General features: G+C 34.8%; 1 long non-coding RNA gene across 1 annotated transcript in view; it reads right to left on the bottom strand.

Moving 5' to 3' along the window:
• LOC124141171 overlaps window positions 1–27,394 on the bottom strand; it is a 35,629-nt gene extending 8,235 nt beyond the window's left edge. Inside the window, exon 1 of the long non-coding RNA XR_006862017.2 lies at window positions 26,624–27,394. This is a non-coding gene — a long non-coding RNA (uncharacterized LOC124141171). The remainder of the gene's footprint in view (window positions 1–26,623) is intronic.
• Window positions 27,395–27,896: the final 502 nt, after the last annotated feature.

Here is a 27,896-nt window from a genome sequence, read left to right as displayed (position 1 = left end):
TTGCTCGATAAACAACTTCTCTGTTTTTCCTGTTACAGCTATTAGCTCTTCCAGACATATGTAATTCAAATTGATCCGGTTTGACATAACTTTTGATGAGTGAAATCTAAAACCCTTGCCATAGCACCACTAATGATTTTCCTGGTCGACAAAAAACAAGCAAGCAGCACAAATATGGGTAAGTGCCCTAAAAAGCTTCCTTGCAAAAAAGTATATAATTTTGCCCTCATTTTCAACGTTCGCCCAGCTGAGTGTTTTAGCTTAGTATCAATTACAGCCCAGACTTTGGTAAATTTGACAAGCTGCTTTAAAAGCTGTCTCGGCAGATGGCCTTGTAAATTGCTGTGTTTTCAATGAATGGTCCCTGTAGGGGCTCGGGAATTCAACCAATCAGGGTTCAATGCAGAGCTGGAAGCTACCAGGACAAATTCAGCTGTTCTAACACATACACTCTTGTCAATTTTCAAATTATCCCGTTTTTTAGAGGAGAAAAAATCCATTCAACTAAATTTGGGTTATACCATGCCAGGGTGTTATTTTTCCATGAAAATGTTCATATGTAGTACTTTTGAAAGTTTACTTTGTGAAATGTGATATTTTGTTGGCATAACATTTTCCTGAAATAATTTAGAATAGATATTTCTAAGGATAAATCAAAACCGTAGATAATCCTATTTTCCATGCTAATTGCACTGCATATGCAAAATGACACCATACAACACATATTGCAAAAAGCAATTTTCAACTACATTGTATCACTTTAATGATGATAATCTTTCACGATACCAAGATAAAAACGTGTTTTTTTGCAATATTTTTTGGCCGTTAACATTTTAAATATAAAAATGGAAACTGAAACATTACAAAAAAAGATTTCATGATTAAAAAAAGATCAATACCTAATTCAACTTTCATTTGTCATGACAAGATTGTATCTCTGCGAGAAAAAAAAAATCAAAACTGTTGAAAAAGAAGAACTGTGTGTCATACACTGTAATGCAAACGAGCTGAACTCTCTGAAAACGATGAGATTATGTTTCCCATTCATTTTCCTCAAATGACAGGGCCCAATCTTTAGTGTTCTAATTTTCTATGGAGCCTAACCACTTTTCTTCTCTTCCAATAATTACGCATCAATCAATTAAAGGATGAAACGTGAAAAACAATGTGAATGACGCTACAGTACTGTTGAAGGATTTGGCATATGATAAACATCTCAAGCCAGCTATGCAACCAAAATATCAAGATGAAAAAATATTTGGGAGGGGCTTATATGATTACAACCAACAGATGAAGTCATTACCAGATAAACTTTATTGATTGAGAATAAGGCCTTTATGAGATGAAAGAAATCCAATATTGAGATGACCACAGACTCAGATAAAGCAAACCAGCTTAATAAGATGGAGACTCTCAGAAATTATTTCAAGAACACAAAGATTCAAAATTAATTTGTATTCTTTTTACAGAAAGATATGTTATGATTTATTTTTAGGATTACATGACATGACAAATGAGCGGTGGATCGTTTTATCACAAATGGGCTTTGTCATTAAAGAGAAAAATATTACAGAGAAATAACTAGCAATCTTTAGAAGCCTCATCAAATTTATACTTAAGACAACTTTCTAAGATTACTCTTGTCCAAATATTTGAACATAACTGACACACTGCCAAAACCATCTTAAGGAATAAGGTTAATTAATATATACTACTCAAGATAAGTTAAAGAACATGATTCTTTCATCATAACTTTAGTAATATGACAGAACCAGATACTTTTTAACTTCTTTTGAGTAGTATAAATGTCAGATTAACAACAGATATTACTGTCGAATCGTTACTGTTGAAATCCGAAAGAATCGGTGTTCTGTAACTTCTTTTGAGTACTGAGTATACTACTGGGCTAACTGTAAAATATATGGGCCTTGAACATAACACATTGTATGAAAACATACCACAGTAATGTCTGAACCAGTTCTAGTATTTGGTGACCACAAATCACCTACATACACACATAGACACGTTTTGATATGGTGTTCTCCTGGGCACCGTTCCACAAAGCGATCTTAGCGCTACGACTATCGTAAGCCAGTGTTAAAGTATAGGAGTTACGATCACCTTAGCGGTAAGATGGCTTTGTGGAACAGGGCCCTGGTCAATAAATCTTAACTACACATACAATTTACATTATGCTAACTGTTCGACTATTTACCAGTAGGAGGTACACACAGTGAAGAAACTAATACTTGAAATAGGCAGTAAATGAAAATATATCAAACGCATCAACAGAGCTCCAGATAAGCTGCGTATCTGCATAAAATATGCATCAGAAATGCAGAAATACGCAGTAAAATAAAATCCAAGCGTATCAAATACGCAACGAACATTACAGATATGCTACCAAAATATAACTTGTGCGTATCATCAAAATATTGTGAAGTAACCCTGCGTATTCGATTAGCAAATCAGCAACTTATTTTGAAATTATAAACGGGCATTCCGTCAACCTTGCCAAACTTCAAACTTCAAAATGACAGTTACATTATGATCATTTGCCATCACACTTTCTTGTGGAAGTATCGTGGTATTTTTTAGTATAAAGCTCTCGAACCCACACGACACCAGTTTGCAGGGACTAGATGTATAGTGGTTCTAAATATTTAACTTAAATACCCACATGTGTAAAAACTAGTGGGTAACAGAAATTTGAATACCCAGATAGAATTACTGATACCCAATGATTTTAAAATGCATGGGTAAAATACCCACAACACCAAAAGCTTATCTGGAGCTCTGCATCCAGGCAACAAGGACAGTGAACATTGTTATCTGGAAGAATGGAGTACAGCTGCTTGTTTATGATGGTGAGATTGATGCCCTGGTGGGGCTCGGTGTTACACTCCTAAAGGTAACTTTCCATTCACTGTTTGTGTACAAAGGGAGGTAACTCCTGCTATTACTTTGATTCATTCACATAAATTTTAGTTGGTTTATTAGAAACCAATCCAGGATAGATGACATGAGCAAAGAGAAACTAGTTCACAGTTAATCATTAATAAGTTGTATATGTAGAAATACAGAATTGGGGAAAAAATAATTTGTCCACAAACTCTGCAGATATGTGAAAGTATGTATGAAAATGATAAAACTACTGTGCTAATAACATGTGGATTTTCTGTATATACTTCATATGGGAGTTTAGACAATCTCTAAAACCTAGGTAAGATCAAGACATTGCATAGAAATATCAAATAAACAGGAAAAATGGAATATGACTAAAATGCATAATTTCCTTTTTAATTAATATTACACTTGTGACTGGTATCCTTTAGGACAACTGCAATGAACATCATGAATGAGAAAAGGGAGTCGTAGTGGTTTACTAAGCATGGGTAGGAAATGAACGGTACAATATTGTGAGGTGAGATTGTGGGATGTTGACATACCATAACATCTGAATGCAACACCAAATTCTATTTGCAAAACATAAGTACCATTTGGTAAAATTAACAAGTAAAAATATTCAAGATACCCAATGCCACTGTATTTAGGTACCGGTATGCTGTGAGTATAGAAAGAGATATAGAATTGTCGTTATCCTACATCATATTTTCTATGAAGTACCAGCTGAACTGTTACGATAAATTTACCCAAGATGATTTCTGTTTTATGAAAACTCCTATGCTTCATTTCTAATTGATTCTTGTGTGATGGCTCTGTGCTACAGCAGAAAAGACATGTATATTTAACTAATTATACATTCCTGGAGTGCTTTAGTGAAACGGTTTGTTAGAACGCCCATTTGCTAAGAAAGAAGTTAATTTTACATTAACAGAATGTGGTAAAGGGCAATAATTTACTTTTATCATGGGCAATTATTTGCAGTACTTTGAAATACCTTTTTGCAATTGTCATGACTTATAGATGTGAACTTAATCTTATACACATGTACTCGAATACGACAATTCTGATAGTTCATATTTTGCAATGTTACTCTCATAAAACCAATGAAATAGATAAATGTATGCATTGATTTCACAAGGGAAAAGTGTATGTCAAATAAAGGAGATGTATGTCCTGAATATTCTATCTATCATGAATCAGAATACTGGTATTTAGATGCTATTATCAGACAATGTTACTCAGTAAGAGAATCATATGAACATGAGATAGCTCATAAATGAAAGACATTGTTCAATTTGATCTGATTTTGCAGCGTGTAGATTGTTCAACAGCTCAGATAGCATTTTCAACTCTATACCAGCACATCTTGAGGCAATGTGAGCATTTAAGCAAAAACAGCTTCTAAAGGAAAGGCATGCCTTTCCAAATGAGATTTAATGCTTTGGAGCATAAACACAAACTAGACAATAAACTTCTAAATGCACTTAGGCATGGTTTGTTTGTATTGTTATTATTTGTGATACGCCCACTGTATCAGTCAACATGTGATAATAAGCATTGGGAAGATGTCCCAGAATGCAACTGATATTGTCATGGGGGACATGTCAATGTACTTTTATTGCAAAATATTGGAAATGCCTATAAAGTTAGCAAACTTAAAGTAAAATACAAGTTGTAGCATTATATACTTTTGCTAAATGAATTATAAAGAAACAAACATCTAAAGGAGAAATGAAAATTTGGAAATAATGCAAGTCATTTTATCTTCTGAGATGTCCCCCGAAATATCATACACATGTATATTGCATAAATAGTGACTGCATCATACATGCTTCCGTTGAATACATCATCTGATGAGGCGATGAGATTGTAAGCATGTGCTCAAGATATTCAGGCAGAAACATACATTAAGTGCAGTCAGTTTCACTGCTGAGCACATACACATATTCCAATTACATTCAGAAGTGCCTCTTAAAAGAACAGGAAATATTATCTGATATTTAATATTCATGGAAATATGAATATATATATTAAACTGATTTAACACTATATCATCAAGGCCACATAAATTGGTTTAATGTTTCATGAATCATCTCTCTGTGTGAGTGAGTGAGTGAGTGAGTGAGTTTTGTTTTATGCCGCTTTTAGCAATATTCAAGCAATATCACAGCGGGGGACACCAGAAATGGGCTTCACACTTTGTATCCACCTCGGGGAATCAAACCGGGTCTTCGGTGTGACGAGCAAAAGCTTTAACCACTAGGCTACCCCACCACCTGATTATTCAGGAAGTGAGTGAGCGAGTTTGGTTTTACACCGGTTTTAGCAATATTCCAGCAATATCACAGCGGGGGACAAAGGGAATGGGCTTCACACATTATACCTACGTCGGGAATCGAATCCAGGTCTTCGGCATGATGAGTGAACGCTTTTACCACTAGGCTACCCGACTACCCCCATCTCTTTGAAGTTTTGTAATATTCAAAGGAATATAATATTATCCTGTTCATTAGAGAGTCACTGTTGAAAATCTAAGAAATAACAAGCAAAAGTAATATTGAAAATACAACATTTGCTTTTTCGCCCCTCAAAGTTGGCTTTACTGGGATCATACCTCAACTGCTAGTGCAATGTTCCATCTGTAAATGTAACTGTTTTTCTGGATAATACTTTAAGTAGTTTGACATGTCTCATAAAAATAACATACTCTGGACTGGCACTGGGCCATGTCTACCTACATCCTACAATCAAATTACACTGTCTGATAGTAACACTCATTTAAATATTTTACATAACTTCTATCTATCCAAACTGCAATCCATCTTGAAAAATGTATAAGTGGCACAACTATTGATTGCACAGACACTCCAGATTAGGAAGGCTCTTCCTTTAGCCACCCCCCAAAAATGTCTTTTTTTCTCATTTCTACCCACAATTACCAATCTGTGAATGACAGTCTGTGAATGAAGACGTGATCAGAGACCATCTAAAGATGCATACTCATGTAAAAAATTCAAAGACTGTCATACACAGCAAGGACGGGTCACTCAAAATGTTGACATGACATATAGTCAAGTATTTTGGGACAATTATTTGTTTTCACTAGCAATCTTATTCTTTTAAAACATTACTAGCAAGCATTCTGTTTGAACTAACAGTTCAAGGTGTTATCATGGAAAAAATCCTGTTTTATCAGTTTTAGACAATGGAGGAAACACTTAGTATAATACTGAAGTAAAAATGTAGTGCACTAGTTATCATAAGAGTCAACTGGCAACCTTATTCCATTACTTGCAAGCATTCAAGTCAGTTCAAGATGTCGTCATGGAAAAGATCACAGTTTTAGACAATGGAATAGACATAAAGCAGAATTAAGCAGGCTATCAAAACTAGTCACTGAAGAACAAAATGTAGGTGCACTAGTTATCATTTTAACTTTTTTTTATTTGTAAAAAGTAGAAGACTCCAACCCTGATGCCAAGATTGGAATCCTTTCCAGGGGATGTTATGAATGAAGCTGACTTCCCAGCTGAACAAACCATCAGCGTCTACATTCTTGCACTGTCAAAAGAAATGGAGACTCGTCTGGTTGACAGTCAGCTTCTCTCCCCAGCCAGACTTCCTTGTCTCTGAAACACATACCCCCTGGTCCCCCCAAGCACCCTCCCTCCCGTCTACAGCTGGCCTATATCTACAGCTAATTCAAAACACACTCCTCCCTACTTATCCTCTTACTTATACCAGGGCTTGTTACTACACACAAACTTTGAGGCTAGATAGGAGAGGTGAACATGGGATTATTTTTTCAAATTTAAAATTTGACAATTTTAAATGAATGAAGATTTTCATGTTGTATTAACAACATTTACTTCCTCCTATTTTATCAGCTACCAAAGTATTAAAACAGCAGAGATGTATGCAGATAATACATTTGAATTTCAAACTCATATACATGAGGTACATATACATGAGCATCTGATTGCAACTTAAATGTGTAGGGCAATGGGAATTGGTTGAGAAACTGCAATTTATCTTGCTTAATATTCGCATACCAAACACAAGAATATAATGAAACAGGTTCTGTTTAATTCAATATCAAAGATATAACATTCTCCATTTGAACCACAATCAGGACTATTCTGATAAAATGATCGTGAGAGGTCTGACAGATCTTGCATGTAACACTTGTTACCGTTACTAAAATATAGCCTCTGTTCCAAGTTGGTGCAGCATGAATAGCTACTACCGTCATTGAATTCGGGATATTGGTAGTAGATTATCATTTCTAGCCCATAACGTCAATGCTGATAATATCACAGCTTTAAAATTCCTACTAAATCCACCCCATGATTGTCCAGCCCTTATAGCCCCTTCAATTCACAGCAAGTATTTCAAATGTGGCAAGATGCCTCACTGTCGGTTCGAACAGCACTGTGCTATTACTGTTTGTTGTTAAATGCCGCACTCAGCAATATCCCAGGTATATGACTGCTGTCTGTAAATAATAGCATCTAGACCAAACAATCCAGTGATTGACATCATGAGCATCGATCCAAGCAATTGGGATATGATGACATGCATCAACCAAGTCACCGAGTCTGACCACCAGATCCCGTTAGTTGCCTCTTACCACAAGCATAGTTGCCTTTTACAGCAAGCATGGGTTGCATTGTCTTTTATCATTATCATCACATACTGTATAACATTCCTAACTGTCATAATGTAAAATGTGTTTCACTTGTTTCTGTACCCGGCCCCTAGTGGGTGTAAAAGTACAATAAAATTGATCTTATCTTATCATAGTTTGGGGCAGAGACTCATGGTACTGTGATGTGTCCCTCAGCCTGCTGGTTAGACTTGCACAAGTCTCAGAATAAATCATAATTTCTAGATTATATAAATAATAAAAAAAAGTTGTCCCTATAAGATACTGGTGTACTGTTTGCTTATCTAGACTTGCCTATCATAAAGATATAATTACTATACAGCCATGGACTTATCATTCAGTACAGTCTTGGAGAAAGGCTCTGGTACTGTCTGCTGATCTAGACTTGCCTATTATGAAGATAAAGTTACTATATATACATGGACTTATCATTCAATACAGCCTTGGAGCAAGGCTACCTACTGGTTAGCCAGGCTAAGAATCACTTGATTGAAAGTGAAACCAGATTCATCCCAATCATGATTCTGCCCCTCCTTTACAAAACCAAAATGGTAAACTGCTGCAACCTGAGAAACATAGGTACATAGGTGTTTCTGTCCCCATTAAGATGGGGCACTATGCTATAACTTAAATATACTATGCAAAATAAGTTAAAGAACACTCGATTCTTTCATATTACTTTAGTTAATCAGTCATGAAAGAACACCCAACAGAGTCCTTGCCATGACAGATCAGCTATGGTAATATGAAAGATTCAGGAATTCTAAAACTTGTTTTGATTAGTATACATAACTGCAATAAGCTTCTTCACTCAGCCCATGCATTTACAATGAGATTCCTGCTCACTTCCTGTACACATTACTCCATCTCAATTGAAGAAGGAATTCAACTGCCCCAATCACCATGTTCAATTATGTAACAGAGCATGTTACCTTAAACTCCTTATCTGTAACCAATTAATGATCAGCACGGCACATGTGCCTGACAGAGAACCAGGAAGTAAGGGTTCAGCATGCAGGTCAGAGTTCACAGGTCAACCCTCTCCAGACAAGATTGGTATACAAACACAGCAGAATCTGGCACCCCAAGCAAGCTGGGGAAACATCTGTCAAACTTGGTCTCATCAACTTTTGAATTTTGATGGAAATTCACAAGTTTGAAACTTTGGTAGTAGATAGAACATCAAACATATCTTTCAGCAAGCTGTAACATTCCATTACCAGGCTCTGCGGAAGCTGTCAAACTTCACATATATGTTGTGTGCATGCACGCTTTGATGGGACAGATAAGACACAGGATCATAGCTTTTTATTTATACCTAGGTTTACTTAACCAGATTTTTTTTATAAAATGAGGCGGAAATATAGCCTTAACTGCTTATACTTAACTAATCGGTTTATTCCTTTAAAACGTTTTTCATGGTGTTATGTGTGTGAACTATGAATTCATTATTTTATCAAAGTGCTATTACTGGCAATATATTACACAACCTAAGCAATTCTTATGATGTTAAATAATAAAAAAAAGACACCAACCTTTTAATACGCTAGACCTGAGATTTTATTACAAAATAATGGTCTATCCCTTAATAGAAAACATAATCTATGCTTATATCATTTGGTCAGCTTTTTGCATTAACGGGATATTGACCATACACATACAGTTAGCACTAGTAGTTCCCAAACTTTTGAAAAACAGTTTACTTGAGAATAATACTTAAATAGTCATTACTTCACTGCAGAAAATATTTTGTTTTTAAATAAAAACGACAGTGGAGATGTCTCAAAATACAACTTTTTCTCCTTTGGAAAATGCTCACATAGCTGCTCACAAGGAGAAAACCCAACCAGCATGTAACAAGATATGTTGAAAACTTTCCAGTTTCAGGCCTGAAACAAATTAGGAAGAGACTGGTCCTTTGACATATATCAAACAGCCGAATAGGAAGAGTGTTCAGTCCCCTTGAGACACTTGAGTGTATCGGGAAGGGAATGTGAACTGTTCATCAGTCTCTTCTGATTGTCAAATACAAGATGATAAGAAATTACGTGCATTGATAAAGAGCAACCTAATATTTAATATGAAACTTTCCTCTTCATGAACTGCATCATGATGGAATATGTATTATGGGTAATGGATACCAAATTCCTGTAATCGGACACCATGTGAGTCCTATGGGTTACACAGAGAGATGGCATCTAAAGTATAGCAAAACTGAAAACTTGAACTCAACAATATCACCCAAGTATGTCTAGTTTATGGTTTAATGACAGTACTTTAGTGTAATATATTTTAATATGCAATGATGTCAACATTTTAGACGTACAAATATGAATCATATGCAATGACAAAATGCAGAAGGTGTTGGTGGTATTCCAAGTAATTTCAACATCAGCCAATTCACCATTAAAATTGAATGGAAAATTACCAAAGTGTGAATCTGGATTTCTACAAAAATTCTATAACTTGTTACTGACGTATATTGATGTGTCGATTCCCAAATTGAAACAATATGTGAACCCAGAAATCTGTACGTGAAAGAAGTTAGTGTGAAACAAACAAACGAACAACTGATATACAATGGACAATTGTATTATAAAATTAACTAGGCTCATAAATCAACACAAAATTACTGCACAGAAATTACAATGGCAGTACACAGTTGAGTGGTAGTACAATATTCAACGGCAGTGTTAAATGTGAGAGCAGTGGAAGTGACAATGACAAGAATAATCACCTCGCGGGAACACCAGGGTGAAAAGTGATCTTCATAAGAAAAGCTGTGATGTTAGATGAAATTTGAGATGAGACAGGGCTGTGCCTGCTCCATTTACGTAGTCGTGCCAGCTTCCAGGACTTTCTACACAGTGAAGACCTATCCAGTGTCACTTGAACATCACAGAATATTCCACATGTTTCTATAACTCTTGACTTCCATCCATGCTATTCCGAAAGTTACAGATAATTCGAACATCTAAATATAATAACTTCCTCAACGCTACTTACATTAAATAGTACTTCTTCTGAATCTCAACAGAAACAATGTAATACAGTTACATGTTTAACAATACATTATACTGCCATATAACAAAATGCCACAGGACAAGTGCTTATAACTGACTTATACCACAAGACTAGTGCTTGTAACTGACTTATACCTTAAGACTAATGCTTATGACTCACTTATACCACAAGACTAATACTAGTAACTGATGTATACCACAAGACTAATGCTAGTAACTGACAAAAAACACACAGGGCTCGGCTTAGCTACCGTATATGACCGCGTATAAGCCGAATTTTGAGGACCAGAAAAAAGATTCTGTAGAAAGGGGTCGGCTTATCCACGGGATACACTTTCATGATAGTATTTTTCAGATCGTGATCTGTCAGAAACATCGCCTGAATGACGGTCCGATAGATTACAACTTCCCGAAAGTTTGGAAGTTGCCACAACTAGAGCCATTATTGTTATAAATTATCAATAAAGTTATTATTATACACCAATGTTGTCATTATTAAAAAAATGTTATGCATGTTACTACTTCCGATAATAAGTTTTCAATTGAATGTTCAAAGTTTATCGTTCTTCGTCAACTCCACAATCTTTACATGTAACAATATACGTAATTCACAGCTATAATATATAATCCCCAGATAAAATCGCCAATAGCTATTACGTACGTTTTGCAAAGTTCATAAATTGATAGTGAACAAGTGTCTACCTTTATTGAAAGGGGCAAATAAACAACTGTATCGGCGAGTTATTCCGTTCGCCATTTGCAAAAACATGTGATCAGCTGTTTCCTGTGACGTCACAAACGGTGACCACTGTGATTGCTTCCTGTTGTTTAAAGCAACACGGTACACAAGGAAATCAGCATTGAAAATAACGGGCCGATTGCTATTGTCATGTTGTTTACACAAACATTTTCAAGTTGTGGGTGCTTAGCGATCGTGTTGGGAGTAGGGGCTTAATTCCTTTGTTTTCGAGAGATTAGTTTAATAAACTGGAAAAGCCTGTGAGTAAGTGATGGTCATTCAATGTGTTCATAGTATGATAGTTTATTTAATTCAATTGGATTAACATACAATAGTGGTGTAAAGGGGGTTATAAAAGTTGGTATATTTTTACTGACTGACATTTTCATCATGAGTTTTAAACGAAAACGCCATGCTTACGATGCTGAATTCAAACTGCGAGTTTTCGCTCCAGCTAATATATTTTCTCACGGGTTCAGAATTCTATATACACCGATTCACAAAATGGCGCTTGGTTGTTGATGGCAACTATAACGATCATTATGAGATTAAAAAAACCCACGAGAAACAGCTTCCCACATTATGAAAGTGGATGACTGGTTTGTTAAATCTTTATTAGAAATAATAATGACTTTTTCAATATAATTACAACATTTTTCATCTTATATTTTTGAATATCTGCGAGTACCGGCACATGTCTTGCAGTCCGACTTCGCAGTGTTTTTTGTCTTTCAATTCCTGATTCGGCTTATCTGCGGGTCATATCATTTTCTTTCGTATTTCAATGGTCAAATTAACACCTCGGCTTATCTACGGGGTCGGCTTATCCGCGGTCATATACGGTATATAAAATATGCACCAGTGCTGACAAGAACAGACACATGTTCTTCATATACACTTGTATTCAATATCCAAAAGCCAACACAATACACCTCCTGCACTGATACAGGTTGTCACTCATCTTGACTGATTGTTAGTCTTTATTTAGTACACATTGGAAACGTCTCTTCTGAGCTTACATACTTCTCCATATGTTTCTATGGTTCATGGTTTTTTTGGAGTTGAGTATATCTTTGGTAAACAAGCATGGGCATAGTGCTGACAAGGATCATTACCAGGTGAGTGAGGGGATTCACCTACTTAAGGCCTTGTGTACTAAGAGAACACAACTCAGCAAACATCCCATTAACCCTGCAGTCAGCAATATTCCAGCTTTGTGACGGTGGTCTGTAAATAATCGAATCTGGACCAGACAATCCAGTGATTGACATCATGAGCATTAATCCACACAGTTGGGATACAATGACATGCATCAACCAAGTCAGCGAGCCTGACCACCCGATCCCATTAGTTGCCTCTTACAATAAACATGGGTTGCTGAAGACCAATTCTACCCCGGATCTTCAGGGGTCTTGCAGTCTAGATGTCGAGGGACTACATTTAGTGTTTACGTGCTAAACAGGGACAACCTGACCACAACCAATACATATAAGGAGAATTCTTTACTGTCAACAGGCAGAACTTAACACTGAGAGTGCTTGTAGTCCTAACTACATTATCAGCAGCAAACAGCTTGGGAGCTGAGAGCACATGTCCCACAGCGCTGATGAGGTGGTCTGCAGGCGTGTGCTGGAAGGCTTGATATGGGGCACTGCCTGTGCAGTGATAACTGCAATTATATAGCATGTCTGGTACACACACTTGCACTATTTGAGTAGGTCTACAGTATTACAAGAGCCTGGCCCTGAGGACAAGAGCTTTACTTCTATTTATTGGCTATACAACTGTGAATATTATATTAATACAAAATGCTGGTCAAAAGTTTACCATATTTCTGGTTATAGACTGTATACACTCACAGGAATACATAGCTTTACAAAAACAAATATATGAAAAATATTGACATGTATCCTCTGAGCCATTGGTCAATTTCTTTTTAATGTTTTTTTATTGAAAAGCTGTGTATTCCTGTGATACACATTAGGATGTGACTGTTTTTGTTTTATATTTTATAATTAATTAAATATCTGCACTGATTTAATGACAATTTGAATTGCTTCATTTGAGCTTCACTAAACTAAATGAGAATTAGTTTTGACAACAGCTGCATCCTGGAAAAGGTTCTTAGTGGCCCAATGATAATAAGATATAATTTTTATGAAAATCAAACAAAAGCTTTCTTTAATCTCTGAATGTAATATTTAACAAAGCTGCAAAAGGAGTGAACACCCCAGCATTAAGGTTGTTAATATTGATGTATGGCTCAAATACACGCTGTCACTCAAATAATGATGTAATTATGCAATCAGTGATCACAGTGCTATCAAAGTTACAGACAGTAACGTAATTACTTGCGTTGGGATGCAAGATGGGAGCTTCATCCATGCATTACATTGCATTAGCCATGGCAGATTCTCACAGTTAAATCTAGCTGTGATATTTCCCACTTGGGCAGACAGACTCATAATGCACTATCAAGAGTTTAAAACATTTCTTGTCAGATTTAATTTACTAACATCTTCAGAGAATACTACTCTCTTAAGATGAAAATCCTTAAATATGGAACCATCATTTTATTTTTCTTTCACATTCCTGTCAACAGTGAAGAGATGCATGCTTTATCGGACAAACAGACAAGCAGGGTTTTGATTTAGCAAATCAATGTGCGTAAACAAATACAGTTTTGGTTAACGATTTTTATCAATAACGCCACAGAGACTGCATTGAGTCACAGACGGAGGAAGGATAATCCGAGCATGTTGATTATCTCCTCGGACAGCAGGATAGGAGGAGTCTTTGAACTCTAATGTGCCTTGGGCAAATGTGTTATAATTGGAGATAAATTCTATCTGGGCTGCTCGTATTCATCTCTTGGGCAGCTGGAGTCGTTTGGAGAGAGACGAGGTCAACCCATTGTTGTTACTATTGATTAATGGGTTCACAGATGTGAAATCATAACACCATAGCATAACAGAAAGGTTGATGTCATGTAGATGTATTGATTGAATTGATTTCAGTATTTATTGCTGTTACATCTTGTATTATTGACACAGTGTGACTGTAGTTTGATGACTAATTTGACTTGATTATTAGAGAAGCTGTGAGCATTTGCGATCATGAACTGAATTTAGTTTCAGGTTTCGCTAACCAATCTGAAACATTTGTTGTAATTATAATCTGATATTACTGACTGGTCAAGAAACAATTATTGCCAAAAAAATATTACCAGCCAAAATCAAGAGCTTCTTCCACAATTAATATTCTTCACAGAATCATTGTCAAGTTGTTTTTAACTCATCTTGAGTTTTAGTTAAATCAAATATGGACTAAGACAAGAAAGGGATCCTCTAATGCAGTTAATTTGGTACAATTTACAAAATTAAAAAATATTGTAAAACCTAAGCCAATAAAGTTTTGAAATAAAGAGTCAGATTTGATGGACTGAACCAACGGTTTCAACATACTGGAGGTTTGATAATGAAGCACACAGTCAAAGGGAGATAACTCATCAGATTCCATTTGCTCTCATTGGAGGTTTCATTAACAACTGAGGCATGAGTTCAAATCCCATTACACAGTTTTGCAAACATTTTTAATGCTTATTCAATTATTTAATATCTTATATATAAAATTGTGATACTTTTATTGACAAAACAATGAATACATCTAGGATTTCGCACTTAGTGCCTTTGGCAAAAAATGGGGAAAACAATATGATATTGGTCAAAATTGGGTTATTTTAATGTTCTTAATTTCATACATTCAAAGAAATGGGTTAGTTTTAATTTCAAGTTCGGAATTTTTAGACTTATTTGGTGCAGACTTAGGGCTGAATATCTGAACAGGTCTAGATAAACCCCTGCAGATTCCAGCTCCACTGCATTTGAGGTAATATCTTTAATATACATGGAAAATAATTGTCAGCTGTAGGAACAAGATTTAATGTTTTAAATAAAAGGTAAAAGTATTTGCTTAATAGATACAAATTTGTATATGAATGCCAGTATTCAATGTTCAGATTTTTGTATAACTTTGTTTCTGTGCATGGTGGACATTTTCTGAGACCAATCAGCTGGTTTTCATCAAGTTGGAAAATATAACTGAAAAACCATACACATTTTGTTTATCTTTTGAGAGACATAATAATCATATTCAAGACAATTGATCAATCAATATGCTATCATATTTAAAGTTGTAAATATGGTTGCATATTTGTTGCAAACAAAGGTACAATGTTAAAACATATTTGCACAATAATATCAAGAAAATCAGGCATATCAACTATAAGTTTCATTGATAATATGAGAGCTAATAATTTTCTGTTTGTAGTGTTATGTGTGGGTATATTTTATGTATGCTTCAATCTATACCCATTGCCGTGTGTAAATTTCTGTGTGCACATGTATTTCTGTGTGTCAGTTTCTAAATGTTTCAAAATGAAACAGCAAAGATATTAATAAATACCAAATAGAAATAAACTTCAAGAATGACTATTTGATGTAAAGATAAGGTTCAAATGTGATGAAATACAAAAGTGAGAAAATAATGAAATGTTGTCAATAAGACTAAAGGAGTTACTTCCCTTACTCCACAGTGTGTCAATGTGAAAACGTCATTTACAAATCAATTGGGGACATTAACAAACTTTCCATCAAGACTTATATAAACTGCTATGGATGATGTACACCCATAGTAGTCTTAATTCAATACTTTAAGATACAATTGTAAGAGTTTTTTTTTTCAATTTTTCCACACATATAAATTACATGTGAAAATCACCGATCTCACGAATTTTTATAAAATGTTGATTTTAGTTGTTTGCATCAGGACCTAAAGCTATATAGGTCCAACTGGAAATCACATCGTTCACACAGACAAATACACTGGTCCTTATACCGGTAACCTTTAATGAGGACCAGTGAGAGAGTCAATGGCCTATTGAAAATATGTACCCTGTAGTGGTGTCAGTACCCATTGTTTGTTAATCTTTAATGAACTATATTGGTGGAATAAGGTGTGAAAAATAAGTAAAAATGTTACAAAAAGAGGTTTATCAGTGTCAAGCACATTTTCTGTGGGACCAGTGTTTACCTTTGCTAAGAGTGGTACGAGACCCTTGTGAAACAATCTAGGACCCTATATGAAATAACATCTACGAGAATTTCATGAAATATGTACTGGTTGGGTAACTGAAGAAACAGTTGATTAACTTGTTAACATGCCTTTATGCTTTTGTTTCTCTTTTGTAAATGTTTTTGTATAGCCTGCAACAAACTAGTTACAAATAACATTGCATTCTAGTTGTAGCAGCATACAAGTCAGACATGTAATTGGAGTGAGTGAGTGAGTGAGTGAGTGAGTATGATTTTACGCCACTTTTAGCAATATTCCAGCAATATCATGGCGGGGGACACCAGAAATGGGCTTCACACATTCTACCCATGTCGGGAATCGAACCCGGGTCTTCGGCATGACGAGCAAACGCTTTAACCACTAGGCTACCCGACCGCCCCTGTAACTTGGGAAGTAGCTCTCCAACCTAACATTTCATCAGCATCAAAAGCCAACAATAAATGGCAATTTATACTTGTGGTCTTGGCTTTTTGGTTTGGTTTGTTGTTTAACGCCGCACTCAGCAATATTCCAGCAATATGACGGCTGGCTGTAAATAATTAAGTCTGGACCAGAAAATCCAGTGATTAATATCATGAGCATTGATCCACGCAGTTGGGTTGGTTGCTTTGTTGTTTTATGCCGCACTCAGCAATATTTCAGCTATTTGACAGCGGTTTGTAAATAATCGAGTCTGGACCAGGCAATCAAGGGATTGATATCATGAGCATCGAGCTGTTATACATGATCATTAGCAACTGGAAATTCTAAAACGTCTTAAACTTCAAAAATATGCTGGCAACCAAAAGAAGTAGGTGATATATATTATACATTACTTGGTAGGTGAGATACAAGGCTCTAATGATTACATGTCCACCTTGGCTGCTTTTAACAACATTGTCCTTTTTGTAAATAACCCTTCCCATAACCCATTTTGTAAATTTTACTTAATCATAACAGTTTTGCTTCGACTTGCAGACCAGTTTTGGCTGTTAGAGTAAAGTTCCAAAAGAAAATTATTTTTAGTTTTGAAACCTCAAAATCTACAAGCCACCAAAATGACAGTTACTGGGAAAATATCCTACCTGAATAATCCTTTCATAGCTGTTAGATTATACATCTTACTAATGGGATAACAAAACTTAAACAGGCTGTAACACATCTCATTCATGATCACCTTTAGCGGAAACATGAGATAAAAACAGTTCAAACTTTCCAATGAGATCAACTACAGAGATTTATCTAAGCCTGTTTAGAGGCTGATATATGATCTGCAGCAAATTTCAGTACAAATTCCCAAATTAGAAAGAAAAATGTCCCAATTCTTATTGTTATAGTTATAACCAATTTTATGGCTCTGTGGAGGTGACTTGTATTTCCCAAATAATTGGAGCAATGAAGAGGTTGAGGCTTTAATGCCTTGTCTTACATTGTTGCATTACAATGTTTACTATTACCTCTAAATTAATAAAAAAAAGCAGCACTTATTTGCATGCCAAGGGCACTATGTTTGGAATACTAGAATGATCCTTGAACCCCTGTTCAAAGAGTATGCCGAGCAGCAAAAGTCACTGAAGAGTCATAAAATACTTTCGAACTAACCACTGAAGCTGTATGATGTATCTCATCCTGTGTACCAATTAATCACATGTCAACTCACATGCCATGATTGTGTCATTTATGATGATCTTATATGCCCTTATGTGACAGACAATATGTTTTAAGACAGCAGTTGTAAATGAGCTAACATATTTTGTTGAACATATAGATTTATCATCCAAAACTGGCTCCCACAGGAGATATGGCTTGGATGACATCAAGCGATATCTACACTGTAGATATCGCTGCAATGAAATTACATCACAATGCTTTGCAGACCATTTTTCCCTTTTTATCAACTCTGTTGATATATTTGATATCAAAAGACACTCGGCTGAGATTCTCTCTCTATATATAGATATATATATATACATTGCTAACCATAAAGTCAAAGTGAAACACTTTGTATAGTAATCAGCAGAGATTCAAATCACAAAATGTGATATTTCTTCAGCAGCAAAACACATTGACAACAATGTACGATTGTACAATTGTGTACAATTTTAAGAATGAAGTAGTAAATATATTGAAATAATCTGACCTGTGTTACATCCTTTTACAACCAGGACATGTTGTGTAACCCTCAATCTCCTTCTTTGGCAATAAATAGGCAAAGGTTTAATATCACATTCAAGATGATTGCATATTTCAGTGAACTAAGTTAGGACTAATGCCTGTTTTATAGTGCCAGCCTGACATACCATGCCGCAGTTTAACATGGATACCCCATTCAGACACAGCATACTGACGCTGTGCCAACCAGTCCCTTAATGCCAAACACCAGGCAGGGTACAAACAAGTACCCTCCTTTAATGTAATTTGGTATGACACGGACAGGGATTGAACCCTGACCTTCTGCTCTACGGGCTGATGCACTTACCACTAGACCATGGAAGCGTCGGGTAATAAATAACAATAACCAACCCAGATAAATAGTAACTAAGTAGAAAGAAGATGCAGCCCAAAGAAAACCCAAGGTTAACATTAGCTCATAAGCCTTAAAAGATGAAACTCAGCATGCACCCCTAAGCCTCAGGATAAGAGTCTCTTTATAAGTTCCCAAAGCTAAGCTCTGCATTGAAAGGTGAGGTGATAAGACGTTTCAGGTCGCTGTTCAACTTAAGAATGTACACTAACAGCATAATTCAAAATATATTTTTGGATTGAATAATGACCCCTTTAAAAGTTCCTTGATCTACTTATAGAAGTTAATTACCTATCATATCCTATCAAAGTTGTCATGCATAGGTGTCCTAGTTGTCTAAGGTGCTGCAATTTGCTGTACAGAGTTGCACCGATCATGTTCAAAGTATTCCTGTAGTCATGGGGGGCGGTCAGGTAGCCTAGTGGTTAAAGCGTTCGCTCGTCACACGGAAGACCCGGGTTCGATTCCCAACATGGCTACAATATGTGAAGCCAATTTCTGGTGTCCCCCGCCATGATATTGCTGGAATAGTGCTAAAAGCGGCGAAAAACCATACTCACTCACTCACTCCTGTAGTCATGGGCTTCACTGAAGTGGAAAACATTTGAAATATTGACCAAATGGGCAGTGAACCAAACTCACTATCACAGTTGACTGCTGTTATCAATTTTGTCTCTAGAGTTGTACAAGATAGTATGTGACAGTGAATTGATCAACTGGTTAACCTTGCAAGATGTGAGATGTACTGGAAATCATTTGGTTTATGGCTATTTATCAAACTGGTTGTGTATTGGTTCCAGTCATAAAAATATTGTTGAAAGTTTAATCACTTCTGCATATTTTTTTGTTGGGTTTTCTTTAAAAACAGAAGGGGTCCTTCAAAAACAAATAATTGTTCTCCCAAATCATCACAAACACGAACTCCATGTACCCAAACATATCGATATTTTCCTTATGTTAATTTAAGATATCAGTTTGACTTAATTTAGACTAATTTCATGAACTAAAACGGTTCCTTGCTTCCTTGTCTGTTGTTTTATGTAATCATCCAATTTGTGTACATTTTCGTTTATTGACTACATATCTATAATATCACAACATAACTAAAATTGAACACTTCATATATCATGTATATTGCATTTTATCTTTGGATTGTTTAATGATAAATATTTTCTTTTGTCAGTCATGTTACTATCTGAGTGATTCAGCTGAACAGATTACAGATCAAAGGTTAGACAGGATGTATTTTGTGTAAGCTTAATTAAAATTTACATCCATCTTTATTTACGTTTATGGAGGTAAAATGTGAAATTGATGTGCACACTGTGTAAATCTGCAAAACAAAGTGTGCACACCCGTTTTTCCGGTTTTTAACTCCATAAACACAAAAACATATTGAAGTCAATTCTTATAAATATATAAGTCAACGATAATAACTTCAGACTGAATAACTACATTAAAAAATGAGGACGAAATAAGTGACATTGTTCAGTCAATCAGGAAACAGTAGTTTAATCTTATTTCAGTTTATGGAAACATAATTGCAAATAATATTTCTTAGTAAGCCAATCAAATGCCATGCATTTAATTGAGTGATTCTTGCACAAAATCTGCTGAACCAGAATAATTATATGGCAAGCTCCATTATCAAAATTCTCAACTTTTTCAAAAGCACTATCCTATGACTTGTCATTAAGATTTCTATAACCATGATATTTTTTCACAAATGTATGTATGCATAAAAATATTTCTAAACATATCATAGTCCTTCAAATAAAACAATATTGGATGGATTTGAAATCTATTAGGCTTCTTAATTATAGTTACATCCAAACATTTTTCAACATGTTCAAAACATCTAAAACAAAAAAAGTAAGTTAAAAACCGGACATGCTGAATGTAACAAATATTATAACAATAACTGAATCTACTTATCTTATTTACTTATGCATGTATTTTCTATCCTGTCATTTGTAAATAACCAAAACTGTTTGGGTTTTCATATCAAATATATGAAATATATCTTTCTACGTTTTGTCAGTTAAACGTTTCTTAAAGCTATGGAAACATAAGATGACTTTACCTATGCTGCCCTCGCTTTGATACCCATGTAATAAAACAAACCACTTTCTGTGCAAACACTTGTGGACAGTCTCCATAGTAAGTTGTGATGTTTTCTTCTTGTGCAATTAGGACCTAATATATTTTTTATTTTAAAATTTGGGTTTGACTGCTTGCAGGTTTAGATAAACACATGGTTATATTTGAGTATAAATCTACCAGTAAACACAGAATGTTATGAGTAAAATACCACGAAAACAAGTACAACAAACAAAGTTAATAATTTGATCTTGTCTTTCACCTGGAATTCCCCACACAATATCATTAAGCTGGTTCATCTCAGTTTGTGTTCTGAATGACAAGACAAAGCCGAGCTTCTCATTTGCACTTAATGCTTTTGTATTTATTGTCTTTAGTTTCTTGTTCTGAAATGTAATGTATTCATACCATTTATTTTCTTATGAAGTTTTTATCAAACATTAGTTTACAAAAAGGGACAGTATCTCTATTTGGGCCTGGCTCCAATCTTGATATAGAATGATACTTTTTACAGGCAAAACTGATATTTTTGTAAAGTAACCATTATAGACAGGGACTTATCAAGGATTCGAAATTAAGTGTCCTAGGCAGGCAAATTGAGGAAAAAATCATAATCTTATTCAAAATTGGGATTTTTTATTTGTTTTATTTGTTTTAAGTCAGAGATACTTAAACAATACACTTTCATATTTCCTTCAATGCAATAATGTAAATATAAGCAAAGCCTCTTCCTCTTCATTGATCCTGTTGATATCAGTGAAATACAAGTTACCCATACCACGTCTAGAAGCCATACCATAGGCACGAATTGGGAAATGGTTCATTCCAATTTGGGAATTTAGGCCTTTTAGTAGGTCCAGAATAATCCTTGATGTCAGAGAAGTTGAGTATCTATAACAGTGATGCACATAGCAAATGCATAATAAAAGTGAATAACGTCCTCACTCGATATGTTAAACACCTACATGTTAGATGTTGTGTTTTAACACCTATTTCAAGAGCAAGTTCAAGGGGGATACCATTATGAAAATACAAGCAGGCGCATAATCAACAGTTAAAAAAATGAGAATTCTGTTAACAGGTTAAGCTGAAAACTCGCAACACTTTTCAGAATATTTACAACATATTTTATAGTTCTAGCTTACAATGTGTACAAAAATAGCAAGTGATATTGATATGATATTTGATTACTTCAAATGTAGCCACTCACAACTTGATGTAAGCATGAATGTCATTTGGACATACATATCTAACAAGAAGGAAATTGTGCAAAATATCCCTTTTATCTACCTCAATAACAGTAAATATGAGAATTCTAGTTCATTACACGATATATGAGTGATGTGCAGGCAATATTTGTGTCTGTTATTCAGGGTTCTACCTAGACCTACAAAACTAAGGGTCCAGAGCCCCACCAATTACTAATTTCAAGGATCCTTAAAGGAAATATGGAAATATGAGTGTCCTGCAAAGTAATGAAATGATGTAGCTTACTGTATTGAGACATTTAATAATAACTTCAGTTTCAGGAACTTTACATTTCTTGTTAATTTGGTACAATAAATATAATCATGTGTCCTGCATGGATTGTGCAAGATTGTGGAAATTGTTCATATTTAATGCTTGTATTTAAGCAGCAAAAATATAGTTAAAAAATAATGATAAAATCATCAATGCTTCACTTCGTCAAGTGTACTTCAAGCGTAAATCACTTCTTGACCCAGGACACTACATTAGTGAAAGATCTTGTCAAAGAAACCTTCCACAAATATTCTATAAATTTGTTCATTTATCATGTCTTGAAAATACAAAACTGATGATAATTCAAAAGTTGATCTTTGTAAATGTAAATACTTTCAAATAGATGATAAATAATATTTTCTGTTAGTGTGTGTGTACTGTAGAAAGTAGACACTAATATATTAATACCAAATACCTAGTTTACCTTGTATTTATATTTACCCAACCAAATGTAAATTTGTCAAGCTTTGAATGGTCGTGATCCTTCCATTTAGAAAAGATTAGCCATCTTCTTTAAAAGAAATTTACCTAAATATCTATTAAAAACAAGCACAAATAATATGATCTCTCAATGTACATTGGGCAAAGAGGCCCTATGTTCTGAATAAACATATCTGTCCGTAGTATTGATTTCAACTGTTAAAATGCCATATTTTAAGAGCAACTTTTATTAATACATGTACATGAATCACAGACTTGAAGGGTTCAATTTTTTTTTTTTTTTTTTTCTCTCTTCATAAATACAGTGGATTTCCCTCTCTAAAATTAAGCTTTAATAGTAGTATGCCATTTGCAACTGTTGCAAATAAAATCTGTGTCTAAAGGAATAAAACATATATATCTTATCCTGTGTATGAACAATCAATCTCAATTCTTTTGTTAACTGCTTCCTAAGTGTCCTTTCTTATTACTGAGTCTAAGATCTAAGAAATGAACAAGCAAACCTCACATGAGATATAAATATGAGAAAAGGTATAAACACAGATTCTCTGGTATAAAATCATTAGTAACAATAATATGCTTTCATTTTAAAATATTATGTTTGAGCAACAATCACAGTAGCCTCATTTACAACCTTCATCGAGTTCATGCTGATATGGTGTTGAATGTTTTTCTCTTTTAAACAAATTATTTTGTTTTTAACCACAATCAACTGTACAAATACACTGTTTATACTAATTTGATGTCTTCATCTTATAGAAGACACTGATGAATATGTGCTAACATTTTCTGCAAACTTCATTGCAGTTTATAGTGAACAGTACTTGAAATATGCAATCATGGCTTTGTGCTCTTTATGAAATGGTTCTTTTGCAAAGGTAAACTGACACTTGTTTTACTTTTTGTATACTGATTCAGCTGACTGGAGCCAAATATTAAAGATGAAATTTACTTCTATTTTTCCAGATTGTTCTTTTATCAGAAAATAGAAACAACAAAAAGCCTACAAAATGTTAGGTTGTACAAATGTAAAACATTGTGGGTTTTTTTCATACGCGAGGCAACAATGTCACATTGTCAGCATTATTTGTACCACTTCACTGATTACTAATTCATGTGAGGAATTTCAAAAATATAAACTATAAACATGAGAGAATAGTATAAAGTGATTTTTGTCAGAAATCAAAATCTAACTTTTCTACAGATAGTTACTGTCATATATAACTATTGTTATTATTGTGTCTATACAACATGTACAAATTGGGAATAAGCAAAAGAAACCAATAATCTTCTACACACACTTCAATATTTTGCAAGTTCAAGAAGTTCAGTGACTAGATCTACATCACGAACATCAAAGAATAAAATAATGCATTAATACTGGATAACTACACCCTTATATAATTGGCCAGTTTTGAAAAACTGTAATAAAAATGTACAAGATAAACGCTTCCAGCAACAGTACAAATCACAGGGGATGGGAGCTTATGTGAAATCCACTTGAGGGATCTAGAGCCCTATGTTCAGATGTCAAAGGCCAAGAAAGAGCTTGTCTGCTATCCACAGCCATAGTCTTTGTTGTTCCAAAGAGGTCTCCCATCTTTGACACGTTCATAATATGTTGATACACCTACAGTATTCTTAACATAATACAATGATTCCACTGATCTACTTCTGACAAGCAATGCTTTCATGTAGAAGAGATGGCTAACTAAATGTGTCATGAATAAATAATGCCCAGCATAAAAGGTCAGAAACTAGTATATTATCCAGGCTTCAATGAACACAACTAACAGCACATCACATTGTTTGTTCTGTATTGCAGAACACAGGGTACTGTTACATTGTAATTACTGGGGAAAGGTGAGGGATCTCTGCCTATTACTGCATTCCAAGGGTTGAAAATCCTTTCAGGTGACTAGCAACAGTGTTGCCTATTGTAGCAGAGATAATGTAGTGTTATTCAATACAGTTCCCCTTGAGGTTGTATATTGCTTGTTATACACCACTTGTCATTAATTGCTACCTACAGCTAAGAGGCATTAGCAACTGATAGGGGGTTGTCTATTAGTTAATCAGTAATGTATGTAATGGGTTTGCATAATACAAGGGTTGTAAAGTTTTCTGTTTAAAAGAGTAATTGTATACTCGTGAGGATAGTGAGTATAGATGTGTTTTTTTTACAATTGGTACTGTATGAAATGGATGGAGTAATGCAAGGATTTTAAATGGCTCTCTAGTTACAGATTACTTACCAAAAAGGAAAATATATCTGTATGGTAGTATAACTATCTCTGTTAGTGCACAATGTAATTTTGTCTAGATAGAATCATCTCCCATCCCCTGTTATTTGTGGTTAAGTCCTGTAATGCTGACAAAGATACAAGTCTTAGGTTTGTTGTTGGATATCATGTTATGCCTGGTAAATATGAAAAATGCAAAAAGATACTCATAAACCATATAATTACATAATTTTACTTGTGTAATGAAAACTGATAATGAAATCCTATCAATCATATTTAAAAAACACATACCTGAAATAGTGTAAGATATTATTTTCTCTCTATATATACATGAAGTTAGCAAAAATAGCGATGTTCACTGGTGTACACTTTAAATGATTAAGAATATTTAACAAACAATAACACCCCACCAAATATAATCAGTGTGCCATTTGTATCCTCAGGGAGATCTGACTTTACAGACTTTACAGTCTGACTTCATATTCTGTCTTATTAAAAGGGGACATACATATACTTATATATATTTCCCTTTTACATGATGTCTATTCTATATATGCAAACCATTAACACATTTATTATGCATATTCTTTGTTGCATATATAATGAAACATATACTTCTATAAAAGCCATGTTATTCAACAACAGAATAAACCTTCTCATCTTTGTTCTTTACAACATTGTAAAACCCAAAGAAATTATGACAGCATATAATTTTCCTTACTTCATTTGTAACTATCAATATTTAACACAAATGCAAGTTCTTATTATTTGCTTGAAACAATCTAGACTACTTGTATTATGTAATCTATACACCTGCCTTTCCTTTGTTTAATACATAGTTCTCTTGTATTTTATTAAATGCACTATTAAAGAGAAATATTTTCTTATTTCACTTCACACATATTAATCATACATATCTCAATTAAAAGCACTCACTGTCAATTCCACAAAGAGCTTTGTTTCATTCGGAGCCAAAATTCCCAGACAAAAACCAAGTTTCCCGCCCAAAGCACACGCGACTTTTTTGTTTCCATTCATAGAAACTGAGAAAGAAAACAATTAAATCGATAATCACAGCACATTTTCAACAAACTGGATCATATTAGGCAATTCAACAACTATAAGAAATAATTCCCATTCATAATAATTAGATTAAACTTGATTTAAGCATAATACTGCATATATTATTCTGGATCAGGCGGAACGAAGACAATGGGCGGTGCCTTCAGCATGTACAATAATGCCTGATCGTTGTGAAAAATGGTTGCAATAAACTCCATAAATGGATATATGAAACGACTGGCCTTCCCGACAAATGCATGTTATCTATGAAGTTGATATACTTACCAGAAATTGCGTATTTCCTCCTAATTGTACCGGTAATCCACTAGCGGCATTATGCACATGTTGCTCCATTTTGTCGTCTGCTGTTGTAAACAATGGTCATTGTCAAGCGCGCGCAGCACGTGCGTTGGCGCTGCATGCGTAATTGACAGGGCATCCCTTGTCATAAGCTACTCCGTATAAAGTTCCTTTCTTGAGTTGAAACGGTTTGAATTCATGTTGTCGATAACATATATCCGTGAAAGTAAAACATTGCGCCACATTACCTCACTTGATCACATAATATGGCACAAATTCCGATACATCACTGAAACGCCCATCAACACCCGGAAGTGAAAACTTTTCTTGGGCTTCATCACTGAAACTGTGTACATTTCATTGTAAAACTTTTTGAAAAGTTTTAACCGATGCCTTTTTGATGTTTATGACATACCTGACGTGTATTTATGCCATTTAAGAAAGCAATCGACTTTCTGTCAAGTAAACAAACTCCGAATCGAACTGTGTCCAAAAACATGGTTCCTCTTGAAATAAGGTAAATCCAATATTTCAATGAAATCCTTTCAAAGACTCAGTCCTAAGGTAAAAAGGTTCCTCAAACTGTGATAATTAGCACCTGAGAGGAAATCTAATTAGATTTACCTGTAGTCCATGCGTGGAGTGTCCCACGTGCAAGGCCACGGTGAATGACAGGAATCTAGTAGTAAAGTCGTAGTAAGGTGAACAAAGGGAACTCCAAATATAGACACACAACTCTCTCCCGCCATTCCTTTGTCCTCCCACGACTAGGTCACTTCAAGTTAACGGATCGTTTTGATTGGTTGTGATATAAGCGGAAATAACCCCTGACATTACGGGAAGTTAAAGTGCGACACGTCTGCATCAGGGATTTGCCGTTGCTTAAAATCACACCGGCTTGTGTATTTCGTCTAAATTAGCAGGTTTTACAACCATCAAATTTACCAACAGGTAGAGTATATTGTCGTGAAAACTATTATGACAAGCAAACTGCATTTATTCTTTTGAAATGTTAAACGAACGCAAACAAATCGGTCATATTCTTGGTTGTCCACATGCAGCACTTGCAACATAGTGAAATTTTATAACAACTGTATTTTATTAATAATTTGCATTGTAGCAGTTAAGGTTCATATCAAAACTTCATTGTATCATCTTAAGTGTTTTGGTTTAAATTGAATAATATTAGTGTCAGCCTACGTGTGCTCCCCTCGAGGAGAAAAAAAGTGTCTCCCACTCGTGTACAAGTTTCATATTC

The sequence above is a fragment of the Haliotis rufescens genome, unplaced genomic scaffold (genome assembly GCF_023055435.1).
Source record: "Haliotis rufescens isolate VD_foot unplaced genomic scaffold, xgHalRufe1.0.p SCAF_2, whole genome shotgun sequence".
Classification (NCBI taxonomy): domain Eukaryota; kingdom Metazoa; phylum Mollusca; class Gastropoda; order Lepetellida; family Haliotidae; genus Haliotis; species Haliotis rufescens.
The sequence above is the reverse complement of the archived record's forward strand: the minus strand, read 5'-3'. Positions and strand labels throughout refer to the sequence as shown.